The sequence below is a fragment of the Leptonychotes weddellii genome, chromosome 5, assembly GCF_054177405.1.
Source record: "Leptonychotes weddellii isolate Sample4059 chromosome 5, ASM5417740v2, whole genome shotgun sequence".
Lineage (NCBI taxonomy): Eukaryota > Metazoa > Chordata > Mammalia > Carnivora > Phocidae > Leptonychotes > Leptonychotes weddellii.
The window spans coordinates 116,763,512-116,771,825 of NC_138373.1; positions in this window are offsets into that span (position 1 = coordinate 116,763,512).

Consider the following 8,314-nt stretch of genomic DNA (forward strand, 5'->3'; position numbering starts at 1 on the left):
CATTTTTATGGAATAACGATGCACACTCACAACCTGAATGCTAAAGTAGATGTATATATCATTCCACCAAACTTTGGTTTTTAAAAAAATGACATTTCATCCTAATGACTCAGTTCTTTTTCCTCAGGAAAGTGGCAGCAGTATGGTAAGATAAGTTATGGGATCATTTCTTCCTCTTGCAAAGTGGACCATGATCAAAAGAGTTTGAAGATCACTGTCTTTATTATCATCTTGCCTTTATTCCTGCCTTTCTTTTTCAAACATGCACACACTATCACTTTAGTCTGTACCACCAAAAAATTATTTTTTTAAGATTTTATTTATTTATTTGACAGAGAGAGACACAGTAAGAGAGGGAACACAAGCAGGGGGAGTGGGAGAGGGAGAAGCAGGCTTCCCATAGAGTAGGGAGCCTGATGCGGGGCTCGATCCCAGGACCCCGGGACCATGACCTGAGCTGAAGGCAGACATTTAACAACTGAGCCACCCAGGCACCCCCCAAAAATGATATTTATGCAAAAAATATAATTGTGTCATTTTTCTTGCTCAGAATATTTCAGAGTATCTACATCACCTTCAGCAGTGATCATTAACATATTTTAGTACTTTTCCCTTTAAGAACATATAAATAATAAATAAAGCTTTTGACTGTCTTCTGAAAAAACATACATATACACATACAGACAATATAATTTCATAAAATTTCAGAGGTTTTGCAATAGCCCTGAAGCCTATCCATAGATCTTCTAGAGATTTCTCACCCACCCTATACAATTTAAAAATCAAATCCTTGAAAAGCATAAAAGATCTTTTGCTTACCTACCCAAACTCTTCACTTCCATTCCTCACTTTAAAAGGAATTTCCAGAACACACCATGTTCTCTCTTACATCTTCTTATTAAAAAACAAAAACAAAAAACAATTTTGGAATAGTTTGAGATTTAGATAAAAATTACAAGATAGTACAGATAGTTTCAGTGTACCCCATCCTCACTTCCCCCTATTACTAACATCTTACATCAGTATGGTTCATTTTTTATAAATAATGAACCTAGAGTGATAAGTTATTATTAACTAAAGTTCATACTTTATTCAGATTTCCTTCATTTTTACCAAGTGTCCCTTTTTCTGTTCCAGGATCCTATCCAGGGTACTATATTACATATAGCTGTTGTGTCTCTTTTGGTTCCTTTTGGCTATAATAATTTCTGAAACTCTCCTTGTTTTTGATGACCTAGACAGTTTTGATGAGTACCGATTGAGTAGTTTATAGAATGACCCTTAACTGGCAATGATTTATCTGATGTTTTTCTCATGATTAGGCTAGGTTCATGTATTTTGGGGAGGAAGATTGCAGAAGGAGTGTACCATTTTCACATCATATCTAGGATGCATGCTATCAGCAGAACTTACAACTGTTGATATTCATTTCAATCCACTGGCTGAAGTAGCATTTGTCAGGTTTCTCTACTGTGAAATTAATCCCCCCCACCACCCCCTGCTTCTATGCTGTATTCTTTGGAAGGAAGTCACTATGCACAGACTACACTTAAGGAATGTGGATCTGTACTCCACTTTCTGGAGGGCACAAAGTCTTTTGCATGGGAGATTTGTCTATTCTTCCTTTCTTTTATTTTTAACTGTGTTACCTCTATCTGAAATGCTGAAATAACAAAACAATCCCAAAACTTTAATGGCTTAACACATGATTTATTTCTTGTCCATGTCATAATGCGTATCATGGTTCAGCAAATGGCTCTGCTCCACAAAGTCATTCAGGCACCCAGGCTGACAGAGGTTCCGTCATCGGGTAATTACACCTTCTGACACATACAACTTCGTTAGTTGTCAAAGTAGATAAAAAGTACTGGAGTGTTTTGCACTAGCAGTTAAATGCTTCAGCTTAGAAGTGACACGTTGTCATTTCCTCCTGTAGCTCACTGACAGAATTAGTTACATAGCTTTGCCTAACTACAAGAGTGGGGAAGTAGGATCCTCTTCTGGAAGGAGAGAGAACCAGACATGAGTGAGCATGAAAGTTTCTAGTCCGGGTGCCTGGGTGGCTCAGTCAGCTAGATGTGTGCCTTTGGCTCAGGTCATGATCCCAGCGTCCTGGGATCGAGCTCCACATCGGGCTCCCTGCTCAGGAGCCTTTCTCCCTTTCCCTCTCCCCCTGCTTGTGTTCTCTCTCTCTCTCTCTGTCAAATAAAGAAATAAAATCTTTAAAAAAAAGAAAAGAAATAAAGAGAGTTTCTACCACGAGTCTCCTAATCCAGCTGCCCACCAAACATTATCCTATTCTTCCTCCAAATCTTATTCAGCTGAAATATTGTGAAGCTGTCACTGTCTCTTCCTCACAGACTTCAGGTCGCCTCCACACTCCATCAGTACTTTGTACAGACCAACATTAAATCAACTATTATAGGGACACCTGGGTGGCTCAGTCGGTTAAGTGTCTGCCTTTGGCTCAGGTCATAATCCCAGGGTCCTGGGATCAAGTCCTACATCAGGCCCCTTGCTCAGCAGGGAACCTGATTCTCCTGCTTACCACTCTCTCTGCTTGTGCTCTCTCTCTCTCTGACAAATAAATAAAATCTTAAAAAAAAAAAAAAGCAACAGTTATATTGGATTGTAATTGTTGGTCTGCATGTCCTGTAGAAAACAACCAACCTGCTAGCCTCAGCATTAATACAGTGCCTCTTACATAGAAGATATTCAATCAACCCTTATTAATTATTGAATTAATTGCTGGACAAATTATTAAATTTTATAATAAAATGTTACACAGGAACTTCTTACAGAATTGTTATTCATATATAATTTTTTAGCAAATGGAGATTTTTTCCCTTACTTACTTTAAATGAAGTGTTGAATCATACCTACAAAAATGTTTTACCTACATTAGCATGAGGAATCCTGTGTCTCAAACATATGGTCTTATTTCTAATTTATTCCAGAGGCCTGAGCTTTCTATTTTAAAAAAAAATTCCCTCTTTTTTAAATTCCAGCCTTTCTAATTCTTCTCTAATGTTCAAGCACATCCTTTCATAGTTTTGTGATTGGCTTTTATTTGTAAGTTTGTATTGCTTGCATGGTTTATAATGTCAGAAACCTATTTTAACATGTGGTCAAGAGAGGAGAGTTAGACCTTAATTGTAGGTGGAATGCATTTTTTACACAGTGAATTTATCAGTTGTGTTGAATGTCTATATTGTACATGTAAGTGTGCTTCCCACTGAAAAGGCAGAGGAGAAGCCTTGTGAGGTGAGTAAGCTCTTGAAGAGATCATGATGGTGACTATATGGACAATATGACAGTAAACCAAATAAAGTCATAGATAACATGTGATTGATATATGTATGTTACAAACACTGAGTGCTCTGAGTTCAAGGCTCACATCCTCTGGGTGCAGAGTGGATTGGAGGGAGAGAATTGGGAGGTAAGAGACTACTGAGAAAACCTTGTCAGTAGGTCCTTCATGAAATTCAAGTCTATACCAGGTCTCACACACCACAGTGCACAGAGATATGTAACTTGCATTGATTTCAGTTCTTTTATTGTTTAAAAAGATTTTATTTATATATTTGCCAGAGAGGGAGAGAGCACAAGCAGGGGGAGTGGCACGCAGAGGGAGAAGCAGGCTCCCCGCTGAGGAGGGAGCCCGATGCAGGGCTGGATCCTAGGACCTTGGGATCATGACCTGAGCCGAAAGCAGACGCTTAACTGACTGAGCCACCCAGGTGTCCTGCATTGATTTCATTTCTTACATAAGGAAGGTATTTTAAGTGTAGTTCTTCTATATTTAGGTTTATTTTATTTCCATTATTTTTTCACAAAAATTAGTAGTCGTGTATGTGTCTGTATGTCAACTTTTCTATTTTAGAAGGTAGTATACTTATATGAGGAAACTTAAAAATATCTTAGGTTCCTAGATGTTAAAACATTTACTTTTTTTTTTTAGAGACAGCGAGCATGCACGCATGCATGAGCAGGGGGGTGGAGGGGCAGAGGGAGAAGGAGAGAGAATCTCAAGCAGGCACCACACTCAGCATGGAGCCTGATGTGGGGGCTTAATCTCACGACCCCATGATCACGACCTGAGCAGAAACCACGAGTTGGATGCTTAACTGACTGAGCCACCCAGGCACATTTTTTAAAGCAGGTTAGAGTTTACCATTCTATATTTTTATAACATTTACTAAGTTACTCTTTAATTGCAAATAATTTTGAATCAACAGTCAAGGAAACTATTTTCTAAAATCAATACATAAGACACTAATGTAGCCCTCATCATCTTTTCATTCATCAGGTCATTGTGAGACCTGTGTGTAAATGCCACTATATTTGTGAGTTCAGTTCCTACTTGACTGAGTTGGAAATAGACCATTCCCATGTCAGCAACCAGCTACCTCTTAGAGGTAGTTGACCTGGGGTTGGGAGTGGAGGGATGAGAAGATAGTATGGCTCCATCCAAAACACCTTGGAGTGATGCCAAAAGGGAGAAAGAATTGTATTATCTTCCATTATATGTACACACATAAATTATTGTCAATTTGTTAAGCATGTTATCTTATTTGCTTGTTAAGGGTAGCAATAAAATGTTTGTTTGTCAAGAGGTGAGGAAAGTACAACCCAAGTAGAAGATCTCATTCTCCTATTTGCAACAATTTTTTCTCTCCTTCTCCAACATTTTGTGATTTTACAGAGCTAATTTACAGATTGAAATCACTGGTTTCTAGTTCAGTGAAAGAAAATTTAATGGCATTGGCACAAATGAAAAGATCATACAGAATCTTAATCCCAAAGATCATACTCAATAAAGAAATGAAATCAGAATGCTCTTCTGGAAAGAGGAAATCAAAATGGGAACACATCCATCTCTTTGCAAATAAGACTACATTTTATCACACATGGGAAATGTCAGTTCAGTATTTCACCATAATTTCTCAATGTTGAATGCCCAATTATTGTGTAAATTGAGAAAAGATTTTTGTAACTTGACCAAAGTGGGAAGGAAAATATTTGTTTATAATGTGAAACAGGGAAGTGAGATCCAGCCAAAGTTCTAACTGTATTTGCGCTGGCAGCTTAAAGATAGCAGAAATAATAGTGTATTCACAAAGAATCAAAAGCCATCCAGAATTATTCTATTGTTCACACACCAAGCATATTGATTTTTAAAATAACCTCTAATTGTTCAATGGCATCTAAAAGTTGTTAGATCAATCTCTCAGAGGTAACTCATACTTTAAAAATAAATGTATAAAATGGGTTTGCAAAACTATAAATGGGTTTGCAAAACTCCATCAGGAACTAAAATTAGACAAGGGATAGACAAAGAATTTATAGCTTTGTCAAGGGATGAGAATTGGTTCTCAATATTTAGTTTCTTCTCTTCCCACTTCAATTTTTACAAGGTAGTACACTGAAAAGGCCATGGAAATGAGCTGAGTCTAACTCCCAGCTCTGTCCTTTACCAGCTCTATTTCTCTGGGCAAGTGACTTTACTTCTCTGGGACACATATTTTTTCATCTGTAAAGTGGAAATAATACCTACCTCTATGATCCCTGTAAAAATTACAGGTAATGTTTATCTAAAGTGATTATTCAAACCTCCTAAATATCTCTTGGGCCCCCAGTTGTCTCCACTCCCCACCATTGTCTGCCATCAGGATGACCTGACCTGGCAACAGTCCAGTTGCTGAGTCCAATCTAGAGTGACTTTTACAAAAGATTTTGATCCTGGGCGCCTGGGTGGCTCAGTCGTTAAGCATCTGCCTTCGGCTCAGGTCACGATCCCGGAGTCCTGGGATCGAGTCCCACATCAGGCTCCCTGCTCAGCAGGAAGCCTGCTTCTCCCTCTCCCACTCCCCCTGCTTGTATTCCTGCTCTCGCTGTCTCTCTCTGTCAAATAAATAAATAAAATCTTTAAAAAAAAAAAGAAGATTTTGATCCTGTTACTCTCCGGTTTAATACTCAAAACCAGTCTCCCATTGTCTTTGGGATTACGTGCCATATCTCATTGTCTTTGGGATTAGGCACCTGTCTGGCCCTGCTCACCCGCCTAGCCTCACCAGACATCTTGGCCCTTCTTCCGGGGGTCTGCATAGCAGATTGCAGAAACAGCAAGCATGGGGGCAGCGGAGAGAGTGAGCGCACAGCCAACACCGGGATGGCACAGTCGCCCCTGTAACTGCAGGGAGAATATATGGCAACACCTTCCAAGCAGCCAGTCCTGTTCATTAGACTTAGTGATGGTTCCATACTCAGTAACTCATGCCTCTGGGCTAGAGCCCGGGAACTAGAGACTCGTGCAGCACAGTACAAGCACTACAGTGGAAATAATTCCTCCAGTGTATGTTCAGTATTAGTTCCTCTCAGTGTGGACCGCTTACCTCACTCAAAACACAGCAACAACAAGGCCATGGAGTAAATTAAGTGCAAAAGTTAAATGATGTCTAGAGCTTGAATGGTGTAAGGAGACCCAAGAAAGAAATTATCTAGCTTATTTGATCTCCTTGCAAAGAGCAGGGGCTTAAGTCACGGGGATATTGAGAACTAAAAGAACAGAAAGGGATCACCAAGCTGTGAGGGAATAAATACACTGGTCTAGATGAGGCAAACCCAAAGTATTTACCATTTGCCAAGGACCCATGGATTCAGAGTCCAGCAAAATGCCACTTTTGGATTGGGGAAAAGCCCCGCTCCTGAAGCAGGATATGTTCCCACAGGAAGCCAGGCCGACCTGTGGCCAGGCTGCTGGACTTGCAAGGAGCAGCTGCTAGGGATGCTGGGCCTGTTGCCCAGGCTGTTACGCAGCTAGATGAAGCGAGAATACCTCACCTTAACCTTACAGCACCTGCCCCTAGAGTGCCTGATGTGTTGTGTCCCCTCTACCTCCCACCAATTCCCTTCCATCTCTCCCACCCCTGCATATTCTCCTAGGAGCCATGCTGCCACAGCAGAGATGAGACGAGAGATGAGTCCTCCGCACCCCTGGGCCAGACTCCGCAGAGACAGCATCAGCTGAGTAAGGAGGCTCATGGTCTCCCAAGGTCCTTACCAGCTCCACGGAAATGGCAGTGTTTCATTGGCAAGTGATTACTTAACAGCCTCTGACAAAACCCAGGCCAATGCTTCCCTCCATTAATACAAACAGGTTTGGTTTTTTTAAAGTTTTAATTAATTTATTTAAGTAATCTCTATCTGCAATGTGGGGCTCAAACTCACAACCCCGAGATCAAGAGCAGCACGCTCTTCCAAGTGAGCCAGCCATGCACCTAGATACAGTTTTGATTTACCAGTGTCAGTTGCTTTCTGAGGCTAAATCTTTTTTTTTTAACATTTTATTTATTTATTTATTAAATTGTGTTTATTTATTTGAGAGAGAGAGCTATAGAGCACAAGCAGGGGGAGCGGCAGAGGGAGATGGAGAAGCAGGCTCTCCACTGAGCAGGGAGCCTGATGTGGGACTCCATCCCAGGACCCTGGGGTCATGACCTAAGCCAAAGGCAGATGCTTAACCGGCTGAGACACCCAGGCACCCCTGTGTGTTTATTTCTTATTTTGCTAATTGCAAAAGTAACAATTGCTGAAAGAAGAAAACTTAGAATATGCCAAAAAAATACAAAGTAAATAAAAATTCTGAAAAGTTTTCATAAATAACCACTGTAAACATTTGGTATATGTCTTTTAGTTCTTTTTCTCACATAATATATTTTTTAACTTTCATTTTTTTCATCACAAAATATATGTGTTTATTTTTAGAGTAAAATAAAATGTTATAAATTTAATGAAAATTGAATGAAATTAATTAAATTAAATTAATTAATCAAATTTAATGAAAAATTGCCCTAATCTTTCTCATCTAATACCCAACACTAGGGTAATCTCTTTTTAACTTCTTTAGCTGTTTCTTTTTTCTTTTTTTTTTTTTAAAGATTTTATTTATTTATTTGAGAGAGAGAATGAGAGACAGCATGAGAGGGAGGAGGGTCAGAGGGAGAAGCAGACTCCCTGATGAGCAGGGAGCCCGATGCGGGACTCGATCCAGGGACTCCAGGATCATGACCTGAGCCGAAGGCAGTCGCTTAACCAACTGAGCCACCCAGGCGCCCCTAGCTGTTTATTTTTTCTAGTATTTACTGCCGTATATCTCAAGAGCATGTTTATTCTATATTTCTTGATTTTGAATCATAGACGTTTTCTGTTTATCTCCAGCAAGGAATATAAAGACTTAGCTCTCTTTCAACTCCCCCTTCCCTTTTTTTTTTTAAGATTTTATTTATTTATTTATTTATTTATTTATTTATTT